General features: G+C 36.3%; 1 pseudogene across 1 annotated transcript in view; it reads left to right on the top strand.

Moving 5' to 3' along the window:
- Positions 1 to 13,212, top strand: part of LOC149168521 (bifunctional protein FolD 2-like) — a 411,410-nt pseudogene that overhangs the window by 311,024 nt on the left and 87,174 nt on the right. Inside the window, exons 3-4 of the transcript XR_016259750.1 lie at positions 11,927 to 12,084; positions 12,374 to 12,586. The product of XR_016259750.1 is annotated as a bifunctional protein FolD 2-like (transcript). The remainder of the gene's footprint in view (positions 1 to 11,926; positions 12,085 to 12,373; positions 12,587 to 13,212) is intronic.

A 13,212-nucleotide genomic window follows, 5' to 3' on the forward strand; every position in this document is an offset into this window, starting at 1 on the left:
CAGAAATTTAACTATCATTCAAACCCTAGCGACCAAACAAGATACCTGTGTTTAAAATCACTCTTCATAAAGCTATCATCAATGGCTGAAAATAAAGTCACGCACAGAAATAAAACATCTTACGACATTTCCGGAAGAGTAACACCAACAAGATTCCAACCCCAAGGTTTTTCTTTATTGCACATGAAAAATGACTACAAGAGAGCTTTCTTTAGCACAAGACTCACAGATCGAATGATTTCAAATGACCCCTGACACCCTATTTAAAGGAAAATTTCCCCAATGGCTAGTTCGAGTGGTCCATGTCAAAATGATCTCGACCGTCGATGAGGATCAAAATCTCTTTTAATCTCATCTGCCGAAATTTTAAATGCATTTTAATATATTAAAAAATTAAAGTCTTGCATTTATTTCCTCAAAACTTTGACTTATTATTATTTTATTTTATTTTTCAAATTTTTATTTATCTTTTTAATTTATTTTTGAATTTTAATTTAATTTATTGTTTATTGTTTAGTTATTTTTGAATTTTATTATTTTTTTATTATTTTTATTGGACCCTCGAACTTAGCCTTCGGAAAAATCACCTAGGACCTAGGACTATTGAGGGGATAAAACATTTTCTAACCCTCAAGACACTTTACATCATGACCTTTACAATTTTACATCTCAAGGGGGAAAACCCATTTGACATAGACCCTCATAGACTACCCAGTTCTGCGACACAAATATAATCTAGCAGATCAAGCAATTTGTAATAACCTAACCAAATAATTAGGATTATTCCTAAATTACTTTTACATAGACTCGAAGCACACTAGGATTCCCTTAAGATTCTAATGAAAAAATCCATTCCGGTTTTGGGGTTAGGCTGAAGGAAAACTCTGCCGATCATGGATCGGTGAGACAAAAAACCTTTCGGAACGTAGATTATCACTAGAAAATTAGGTTTGCCTAGGCAAATTACATACATGACTCAGATCTGCTAAGATTATTTACAATTTACACATGCAGACTGGGTTTACAACATAACATGATCGGGTTGATGATGACAGTCGAATGGCACGGACACGTCGATCAAGCGCTATCCCTTTTGCAAAAAAGGGGGTGTACTGCTATGGGTAGTTGACACGTAGTGGTCAACATCTGGCTCTACTTGGGGACACGTTGCTGCACTGTAGGAATGTGAGAATCCAGAATCTGCATCCATGCAACACACAACAAAACATAAGTAGCGTCCATCCAAAAATCATCATATAACATTAAGCACAGGAAAGATATAAGCTCTTCATTTATTAACTATTTAGTAACATGAAAAGTAAATCTAATCGTAAAACAGAAATGAAAATGCTAAAAGAACAAGGAGTAGGGTTAGAAATACAGAGGATGCCCCATGGCATCAGATGTGTTCGATATAGTGTATACTGAGCATTTGCCTGCTTTTAGGCAAATCTGTCGGTTGCTTCTCGGATGTGCCATGCCCAATACTGCATATGGTAGGACCTTTTTCTATCCGAAAATCAAGTCGCTCGCGGCCATCTGATGCATCAAATCTTTTTCTCATTTTCTTTCTCTTGCACTTTTTCTTCGTGGCAGGCTGTATCACTGATGATGTGGAACATTCTGCTTCAAAACCCTCAGATGAAGTATGTAAGATATGTGTGACATGTCTTTCTTCATTTTGCATCTGATCTTTATCGTTTTTAATTTTATTTGGATCACCTTCAATTAACCACTTTTCAATCGAACCAATGACCTCCTTAAGATAGAGCTTGTTGCAGCAAATAAGGAGGCTTCTGATCTGTCGATGTTTCCTGGTTTCTTTCATCCTCTGACTGTTGTTGAAATTTCTGTACCTGTATTGTAATGGCATCCATCTGGCTAGAATGTTCAACTTTCATAGCACTGATTTCTTTGGCATGGTCTTCTTCCATGATCAATAACTTATTCTGAAGACATATCTGATTAGCTTCCATGGTTGTCATATTTTCCTTTAAGCCTGATAACTTGCTTTGCATAAAATTAATTTCCCGGTCATGATTGGATTTCATGGTCTCAATTTCCTTAGCATGCTGACTTTGCATGTCGGTTACGTGATCAGAGTGTTTAATTGTCATGATTTCCATGTCCTTATCACATTTTTCTATGTGGATGCATAAAGTTCTCATATCATTGGCGTAATTAGTTACAAATTTTTCTTGATTGATTTCCATATTTTTTACCAGCCGCATTAGTTCTCTTATAATTTGCTTCTGATTTTCCCTTTCATTGTCGACACTGATTTTACAATTTGTCCCTGGTTTTCCACTATCATGGATTTGATCTGCAATGGTACAGGTGGATGGCACATTCTGATATGAAGAATTGTCTTGAAATATTTCATCGACAGCTGGACCCTTCATAAGATTACTTTCATTCTGTTGCACATTTTTAGGGGCACAAGGCGAGCTATCTTGATAACCATATCTATCTTTAAAAGCATTGATAATGTCTTGTAAAGAAGTGAAAGCTTCTTTAGGACAATTATTAAACCAATTCAAAGAATCACCCTCTAAAGAAAGGACAAATAGATGACATCTTCATGATCATACCGAGGAGATCTACAATATATGAACGTTATACGATAAAAACTCCATAAATGCCTTCTAAGAACAACTGAATCACCACCTGAGAACAAAGGTAATTTAGAAATGGCCACTTCCGGAATATTATGGATAAAATTAGTAAAATGACATGGGGTAAACGAATAATCCATGATGAATAATGGGGGACCAAATGGATGATAGAAGGAGATCTCTGCTCAAGAAAATCAAGAGATGAAAGAAGTGGAGTCGCCACTTGAACATGAATCTAACTCTAAGATCCAAAAAGCAACAAACAAGCAAATATGAGGGAGGCTTCTTGTCTGGGAAGAAATAAATGGAGTTGCCACCCAAACAAAAAATGAACTGAAGGGTAGGTGCTGAAGGTACGATTAAACGATATGACAAAAGATAAGGTGATAAAAAGATCAAATGACGCCAAAGAATGTTGGCCATTTGACAGGCTAGTGAATGGCGGAAAAGATGAGATGATGCCAAAAAATGTTGACTTTGCTGGCTCAAATGAGAGATGAGAAAGATGAAAAGATGAATGATGAATGTCGAATAAACCAAGGACAAAAAAAACTCTGTCTTAGCAACGGTCCCAAAAAATGTTGTCGCGCAGATTGTCTAGGCAGAGTGACAACATTCAGACCGGGCGCTGTCACCCTGATCCCCGATCTCTCAATTTAAGCCGTCTCCCTGAAGCAGGCTAAGGGGGGTAGACCCTATGGGAAAAAGGAAGACCAACTGGGAACCAGTTGGGTTGAGAGACACAATAGGGGGAACAAGCACTTGATTGATTTTAGAATTTGATTAGATCTTTAAATGCTTAATACCAATGCTTTATGGAGTTAATGAAAACCGAGTAATTAATTAGCTGCTGTTGCTTATGAAGTAATTTAATGATTGCTTGAAAATATTTACAAAATATTTTCATGTAACAAGCATTATATAATCCAAGCAATGATTAATTTCACCAGATGCAAAATATTCAATAGATGCGCAATGTTCTAGCAAATAAATTTCAAAAGATCAAATACTTCAAGAAACCACGAAATTTTAAATGCTAACCAGCTCACAAAATGATTCACCACTTTTCAATAGCTAATCTTTAAATAAACATTTAAGCGCATTTAACTATAGAGAAGTGGAACATAGATACCACAAAAGACACCAAAATGAATTTTCAATTTTTAGTTAATATTTTTTCAAAAAAAAATTAATTTTTATATATTTTTATATTTTTATAAAATTCTAAGTTTAAAATCAAAATAAAACAAAACTAAAATCCTAATAAAATTAAAATCTAATCTAAACTAAGACCCAAAAAAAAGGAACCTTTTTTTTTAAACCTTTAATGATTTTTTATTATTTTTATTTTTTATGAGATTTTTGTAGATTAAATGAAAATCTAAACCCAAAATAAATCAAACTCTAGAATTAACTTTTTATGCCTTTTTATATATATTTTTTATATTTTTTATTAAACAAAATGAATCTAATTCTAAATGAAAATCAAACTTATAGAATTTTTTATTTCAATTTTTTTTTATATATTAACACATACCTAAAAATAATACGCTAACCTAAAACTAAAATAATCTAAAGCCAAACCTAAATAAAGAAAAATCTAAATTAACTATGCTAACACTAATTACTAACTATACAAAGCTTAAATAAAATCTAAATAGAACAAAATAAAGCAAAAATCTAACTATAACCAAAATAAAATAAATCAAACCTAAATCTAAACTTGCCAAAATCTAAACTTACCATACGTATCACCATGAAAACCCTAACCCGTCATTAAAAAAGAATCGAATTTGTTTTGGTGTTGTTGCGTAGGTTCGGAGACGGAGCAAACTTCGATGGCTGAGAGGTTGGAGAAGGTCGATAGCGGAAGAGGAATTAGCGTGCAGGTGAGGGCAGGGATGAGGGGATGCGGAAGAGGACTCAACGACAAGGAAATGGAGAGCAGCGTATAACTGGAATGAGGCCACAGCGACAGCATGAGGTGAAGTGAGGATGGCAAGATGCCAAGACGTGAAACAAGAAAGCGATTCTCTTTGTAGGTTGGAGGGCATTTGATGGGGTGTGGTAGGTAATGGAAAGGATGCGGGAGAATGGCTAAAAGAAAAATGCATGGGAGAGCAACACGCTGGCAGAGGAGGAATTGCAGGAATATATGGAAGGATTGGCAGCGTTGCGTGGAGATGACTGGAGTGTTTGAGCGATCGGTAAAGGAAATACGGACAATAGAGAAATGAAAAGAATGTGAGGTTTTTTGAAAGAAATACGTAGGTGATGAAGGAATTGCGTAAGGGTAAGTGAGGGTTTGCAGCTGCGGGGATAAGAAGGAGAAATGTAGCATGGAGAAAACTGGACAATAGCGACAGAGGATGACCAGGCAGCTTGCGTGGAGAAAAGGAGCTACGGAGAGGACTGGCTCGGGCAGCATGGATGAGGATTTGCTGTGGGGAAAACGCAGATCTTTTGCAGGTATGGCAATGCTGGAGTTGACATGAATGGAAGAAAGGCCGCGTGAGGAGTAAAGGGAATGTTGGGCAGTGTGAAATGAGAAACTGTTTGTGTGGTGGCCTGGCAGCAATCCAGGAGCTTTACACAGCCTGCTTAAAACAATTTCGAAAATTTTTCCTGCAAAAAAATGAAACCCCGAGTAGTAGAATTGTACACTTGCAAAAAACTGTTCTGAGGCCAGATCTTACCATCCAGGGCCTAGATCTGGCTTTTGACAAAATGCTTTCTTCCGACCTGCAACCTGCAATAACAAAAACTGAACACCCAGAAATAATATATGCAAGGATTAAAACTAAACAACCCTAAAACCAGCTAAATAATTACAATATTCACAGCTTAAAGGCTCTAAATAGCCAGATCTATCAGTATGCCACAGAAATATTTTTTAAGATTTTGAATTTAAGATGGGGTGCTTCAGAAAACCCTTCATGCATCTGCAACAGAAATTATAATGATAAGCCCGGGATCAAAACTAGCTGGGCTTTTCAGAAAATGCAATCCGGGAGTTGGCTGGTTCAACCGAGAACTTCCTCGAACGCCCGGTAAACTCAAAATCAAGGATATCTTGCACAACTTAATTCAACCATTAACAAAGAGGGAGAAAAAGATACTAAAATCCAGATCTAATGGAAATACCTGCCATCATATTCAGAAATTTAACTATCATTCAAACCCTAGCGACTAAACAAGATACCTGTGTTTAAAGTCACTCTTCATAAAGCTATCGTCAATGGCTGAAAATAAAATCATGCACATAAATAAAACATCTTATAGCATTTCCGAAAGAGTAACACCAACAAGATTCCAACCCCAAAGTCTTTCTTTATTACACATGAAAAATGAGTACAAGAGAGCTTTCTTTAGCACAAGACTCACAGATCGAATGATCTCAAATGACCCCTGACACCCTATTTAAAGAAAAATTTCCCCAATGGCTAGTTCGAGTGATCCATGTCAAAATGATCTCGACTGTCGATGAGGATCAAAATCTCTTTTAATCTCATCCGCCGAAATTTTAAATGCATTTTAATATATTAAAAAATTAAAATCTTGCATTTATTTCCTCAAAACTTTGACTTATTATTATTTTATTTTATTTTTTAAATTTTTATTTATCTTTTTAATTTATTTTTGAATTTTATTTTATTTTATTTTTTATTTTTTAGTTATTTTTGAATATTTGAATTTTATTATTATTTTTATTGGACCCTCGAACTTAGCCTTTGTAAAAATCACCTAGGACCTAGGACTACCAAGGCGATAAAACATTTTCTAACCCTCAAAACACTTTACATCATGACCTTTACAATTTTACATCTTAAGGGGGAAAACTCATTTGACATAGACCCTCATAGACTACCTAGTTCTGTGACACAAATATAATCTAGCAGATCAAGCAATTTGTAATAACCTAACCAAATAATTAGGATTATTTCCAAATTACTTTTACATAGACTCGAAGCACACTAGGATTCCCTTAAGATTCTAATGACAAAATCCATTCTGGCTTTGGGGTTAGGCTGAAGGAAAACTCTGCTGATCATGGATCGGTGAGACAAAAAAGCTTTCGGAACGTAGATTATCACTAGAAAATTAGGTTTGCCCAGGAAATTTACATACATGACTCAGATCTGCTAAGATTATTTACAATTTACACATGCAGACTGCGTTTACAACATAACATGATCGGGTTGATGATGACAGTCGAATGGCACGGACACGTCGATCAAGCGCTATCCCTTTTGCAGAAAGGGGGTGTACTGCTATGGGTAGTTGACATGCAGTGGCCAACAATCCCCATAGGCTATAGTTCTTGATAAAGCGAAAAACCCCAAAATACCCATTGTTTGGGCAGCGACAGATAAGTTTTGGGGAAGCTAGGCGAAAAAACCCAAGGTTGGGGTTTGGTGTGAACCTCACTCAATCAAGGAGAAAAATCCCCCAATAAAATCTATAAATACACAAGTGTGAAAATTCCAATCTAGAATCCTATTGTAGCAACTGTAAATTATTCTTGTAATTGTTAATTTAATTTAATAGTTTTTTACCGTTTGCTACAACAAATACTGAATAAAACACACTGCAACCTATACAAATAAAATTGCGGAAGAGTAAACATTGGAAGAAATGCTTAGTACACATTAAAATAGCACAATTATTTTTGGACAAAAGTCCCTGGAAAAAACCCAACTTGGGAAAATTGGTGTAGCAGTTGAGGGTTTTATTATTAAGCAACAGTGAAATAATCTGAGTACAATCTTGATGCCAAATACTGGTAATCCTGTAGAGAAAATATTGGCAAAAATAACTTGAGGGAATTTACCCTCACTCCAAGCAATTTTGACTCTTGAATGCTTACTGAAAATCAAGCCATCCTCCTTGCTTTGTGCAGCTACTGCGTCACCTCTGCGCGGTCTGCTACACACTTAGCCTTGAACAACTGAAGATCAAGTCATCCTGCCTTCTGCTGATTGGGAAACTGAACCTCTGGCACATAGGAAATAATTTTTGGCCTCTGGCACTAAAAACCAGCTTCACTCCAACAAAATTGAATTGCTCACTGAAGTTTCTGTGCAGCTCCCTGGAGAAATCTCGGTGTTTCTCTGCAATGCACTCACCGGATCTGGAAATATTCCTCCTGCTTCACTGTCTTTGCCCCCCTTTCTCACTACTTCTTTCTCTGGCTCTCTCTCCGACAACTGACTGTTGCTACATTGGAAATCGATCTGCTAAAAAATCGAACCTCTCAAGTGTCTTCTCCATCACCACATCGACCTCCTCTTATAATCCTTTGTTGGAGCACCAACGGCTAAGATTAGAACTTAATCAATGGCTAGGATCATCTCTAGATCGGTCCATCTGAGTTTCTAGATGATTCTCGCCTTGACTTAATTAACATTGATTAGTTAACCATATTCTCTAAGTTTAAAATTAGGAAATATTTAAAAAAGCTGGCTAATAATCTAATTAAGTCACTTCTAGGCGAATTTCCAGAAATGATTTATGGGTTTTGGAGATCTCATGTATTTTAGTCTCTCCACCATTTTTAAAGAATTAGGGGAATTTTGAGGTCGAAAATGGGCCTCCTAAGGAAATTATAAAATAAGAGTGGAAATAATAAAATAAGATTAGATTACATCATCAAATTTTAGAGGGAAAAAATAAAAAACTATTTTTTGAACTCGTATGTTCAACTTATCTCCCTATGGGTTTACTCAAATTTCGAGTAGAAGCACTAGTTGGATGCAAAATTTGATTCCTCATCCAAGGAGAATCCATGTTGCATACTTTTGGACTCTACTACACGAAAAATGAGAAATACATGAAAAATGTGATTGCAATCACATTTTTTCATGTATTTCTAATTTTTCGTGTAGCAGGGCCCATCAAAAGTATGCAACATGGCTACTCTTTGGATGAGGAATTAAATTTTGCATCCAACGATTACTCCTACTCGAAATTTGAGTAAAACCTTAGGAAGATAAGTTGAAAATGAGTTGAAAAAGTAGTTTTATTATTTTATTATTTTTTAATCTTTTTAACTCCAAAAATGGTGAATCATTCCCCATGATTGACATCATCATCTTGAATCCTATTGGTTCTTATAAAATTTATTTTGGTTGTACATTTTTCCTAGGAGGCCCATTTTAGACCTCAAAATTCCCCTAGTGGCTAGAACACATCGGATGCTACAAAAACTAACAACGAGGATTAGATTCATTTGGATCATCATTGGATTGGATCATTTATCTTTGTATTCTTTGAGCTTGAGGCTTTGACGGTTTTAAGACCCCTTTTCTTCTATCAATTTTGGTGGTGAAAGATTCCACCCTAGTTGATCAACTTCTTTTCATCTTTTATCTTTTTTATCTTTTTATGGCACAGGAATTTCTCTACACAGGGAACAACAAGATAGATTGGTGGAAGGCTCTTAAGTGAAGTGAAATTGACCTACTCCGAAGCTGGACGAAATTCTTCCTAGGGTAGATTTGCGGTCCATTGTGAGGCAACCGAGGCCTCTCATATTATAGACAGAATCCTGAGGTACTCCAAGGTCATTTGAGGTGGACAAACCTGAGTTTTTCCTGTGGTATATTGACAAGGCTGGAACATTATGTGGCAATAGGACGAGGTTTGAGGAAGACCACCCGAATCTCTTTGTGGTTCGAGATTAATAGGATGCGATGATACTTTTGAATCTGGAACAGTTCGAAGCTTTTGGAAACGTAACATAAGTCTTCCAACATATACGATTTGTCCTGAACTCGTTCGGTTAAGGTCTTGAGGCAGGTGCGAAAGTAACTACGGAAGGAGTTCATAGGTCCTTAAACTTGGTATTAGCCCTCCCGTGGCAGGCTCGGATTTGGGGGTATTTCATTCAATCCAGATCAAAATATTAGTTTTCCACAGACAAGATCAGGTCACTGGTATATAGATGTATAATTAAATATCGGTTACTTTCTGTCGATTCATTGTCTCTACTCGAACAATGACATATTAGATGAATGAACAATGTTATGGTGGTTGATGACTAAGGATTGATGATTAACATGAATCACTCTAATATTGCGTTATTGAATGAATTGTTGGTTTTGTCATTGAATAAGCAAAGAAATTTCAGTGGAAACCCTAGATACCTGAAACCCTAGACTTAGAATTAAGTGGCAAAAATTACTATTTAGTTGAATTTCGTTTTGAACTATTGAATTACTAGATAAGGTACGAGATATTATATTGTATTTTGTCTTGATGAATGGTCAAGCAAAATTATTAGAATTGTAATGTTGTTCAATTGTATTGTTACTACCTATTTCATGGTTGAATAAGGGAAGGAATTCTGATGGAAACTGTAGTTCCCTAAGAAACCCTAAGGGTAAAATTGCCCTAGATCGCTATAAATAAACACCAAGAAATATTTTCGTTAAGCCCTAGGGAGAGGAATACTCCCACTATCCAACCATGAATTACAAATGAGGAAAGGCCTTCCTTTATATGGAGGAGGTAAGGAACATCTTTTAAAATAATATTATCTGGGGAATTTCCTTAGTTCTAGCAAGGAAATTCTAGATCTAATCTACTTCTAGAAACTAAAAATTAATAAAATAAGGTGGCCAAGAAATAACAAATCCCCACAAAAAGGTGGATCAATCCATCCATCTAGGGAAGAAAAGGTCCATAAATTATTATTTCTTGAAAATAATGACCAACATTCCCTTGATTCATGCTTGAAATAATTGTTAAACCTTGTTCCCTTGATTCCCTTGATTTTTATCTCTGTTTTTGGTCTAGTTCTGGACGGTCCTGGTTTGAGGGGTCACAGTTTGGTCCTAGTAAGATTGATGCAAATTAACCAGTCCCAAACACTTCCTTGTGCAGAAAATGATCTAGAATATTTTTCCTGCATGTTGCTTGAGGAAGGTGGGCCATGTCATGAGGAGTCCAACAAGCTATCTATCACATGCCCAGTTTGGAGCTAGGGTGTTACCTGTAGGCCCACTTGAATAACTTGCATGTGTGAGTTGGAAATTGCTATGTTTTGCTTGAATGGGTGGTAGAACTCTAGCGTTTTGATTTTTTGGGCTCTAGGAGGTTGGCACATGTGATAGGAGGTGCTATGAATGATATGCAATGTAAAATATCTCACTTGAAATTTAAATTTAATTTGCCACATTTTTCTCATGCTATTATGCCCACGTTCCCCTTTGCTTGCTGAATTTTGCTTGAAAAAAACCTTCTTTTGACAAAATCTGAACATGGCATGTCAAGTATGCATGATGCTGAACAAAATCAGCCCTTGTTGAATGTTGACCTGGGAGCCCTGTGCATTGGGATCTGTGAGAATAGCCAAAAATAGTCCTGTCTCGAATCTGCGTTGTTGGATCAAAGTGAAATTTAACTACAATAGCCCTGCTGGAAACATGCGTAACAAAGAGCAAATCCAGAGAGGGGTAGCAAGGTGTAACAAAGAGCAAAGCAAAACTAGAGAAAGGGTCTACTAAAGAAATTTTTAGACAAACAAAAAGAAGCTAATCCCTCTTCAGTTTTTCTGTTGGGGGGTTTCTACCTCCAGCATATCTTCATCCAAAGCTACCAATAAAGTGAACGTGAAAAGCTCTTGAAAATATTCTTACTATCATGATTCATGAGTCATATAGAATTTACAAGAGTTATCCCAAACAAAAATAAACCAAAGCACGCACATTGACCATTGAAGCATGCGATGCCTAGGAAGATTACACTATCATGGTAGACGATACAAGTGCTTGTAAACCTCAGCTGGTTCTAACGAGTACAGAATAGTCAATTTAGTATAGTATGGTTGAACGTATCACTGATCAAGGGAGCACAAATCACCTGCTTTCACAAAGCTTAGTGACGTCATTGCAATTTCCTACACAACCACATCTAAAACCATATGATATTGGCTTGTTCAAAGCCAATGTATGGTTCATCCTTATGTGTCACATCTGTAAATATGATACATTATGTCTGACATTGAGCCTTGTAGATTTTGTATAATTTAATGTGTCACTTGTCAATGATTGTGATGTTCTACTTGGTTGACCCTATGAGCATGATTACAAAGCCATCTCTGATCAATATCACAACACCTATAAGTTTCATAAACTGTAATAAACGGTACCAATACATGTCTGCTTCTTCTATAGGTTGTCACTGCTAAAACTATTGTCAAACTGGCCAGCATTGCCAAACAGTTTGCATTTTCTTTTTCTGAGAAGTGAAGAAGAAAACAAACGTAACAAATGCATGGGTGTTTAATAGGTTATTTTGTTGTTTCACAGGCATCTCAGTCCAGCTTCCACTGCCACCACACATCAATGAAGAGAAGATACTGAGTGCAATAAGCATAGAAAAGGATGTAGATGGGTTTCATCCTATTAACATTGGCAAACTTGCAATGAAGGGACGGGAACCTCTGTTTGTTCCATGTACACCCAAGGTAAGGTTCATTGGAACTTTTGACATATGGGAAACTCATGTTTTAAACTTATTTAGGTTAGAAACCAAGTTGATAGTTGGATGGTATGCAGCAGAAACATGCCTTGATTGCTCAAGGAGAGAATGCTCTCTTGTTTAGGCAAGAAGTTCCCATATAGTTCCGGGATTGAGGTGTTCCTTGAAGAGGAAATCTCCTTGAAAATAGATATTTCAATACAAGAGAAAATTTTGATGATATTTTAATAATTTATTTGATGAAATTGATGACAGATAACTGCCTTTTGATTCAGGGGTCAATAGAACTCTTAAAACGGAGTGGGGTCCCCATATCAAGGAAAAGAGCAGTTGTGGTTGGTAGGAGTAACATAGAAGGATTGCCGACGGCGTTGCTGTTAATCAGGCTAGATGCAACTGTAACCATTGTGCATTCAGAAACTCCTGATCCAAAGAGTATCATAAGGAAGGCAGACATCATCGTAGCTTCTTTAGGACAGGCAAATATGGTACACCTAAAGCACTCAATCTAATAGTTCTGTACACTATGGTTAGAGGTTGCCATAGATTTTGTACTGCATCTTTTTCTGGCTTCTAATAAAATGATATAGAAGTTTCTTTCCTTTTTAGTTTCAAATATTGCATTTAGCATATTGGGCATGCATGGATCAAATGACTACGGAATTTATCATATGTATAGTCATTTTCTTTTCCTCCTTATTCATGTTTTTTTATCTCACCTCTTATTCTGTCTCGTCTATCGATGTTATGTATAATTGCATCAATTTTTTAACATTAAAGGCATTTTTAAATTGGAATTTATTTTATAAAGCGAGTTGCAACATAGAAGTCAAGAATTTGATTGGAAAAGTTGAGGTTTAGGCAATGAAATCTTTTTGTTTGTCCACAATAGTGTGTTAGCTTCCAAACCTGTACTTCAAGTCGTAAAACCCTAAAACACAAGTTCAGCCCCAGGGGAACTCAAAGGGGCTACCCAATGTCACCACAATAACTCTCTTTCACACTTTAGGCTGTCTCTCATCTAGCACAAGTGGGGTTTCCATGGAAGAAATGTATGATAAACTTTAGAACTGAGTGGATGGTGGGTTTCTATTACTAGTTCCAATAAAGTGTT

This window comes from Pinus tabuliformis, chromosome 4_2 (genome assembly GCF_031772625.1).
Source record: "Pinus tabuliformis cultivar Carrire ecotype Pingquan chromosome 4_2, CPIR1, whole genome shotgun sequence".
Taxonomy (NCBI): Eukaryota; Viridiplantae; Streptophyta; class Pinopsida; order Pinales; family Pinaceae; genus Pinus; species Pinus tabuliformis.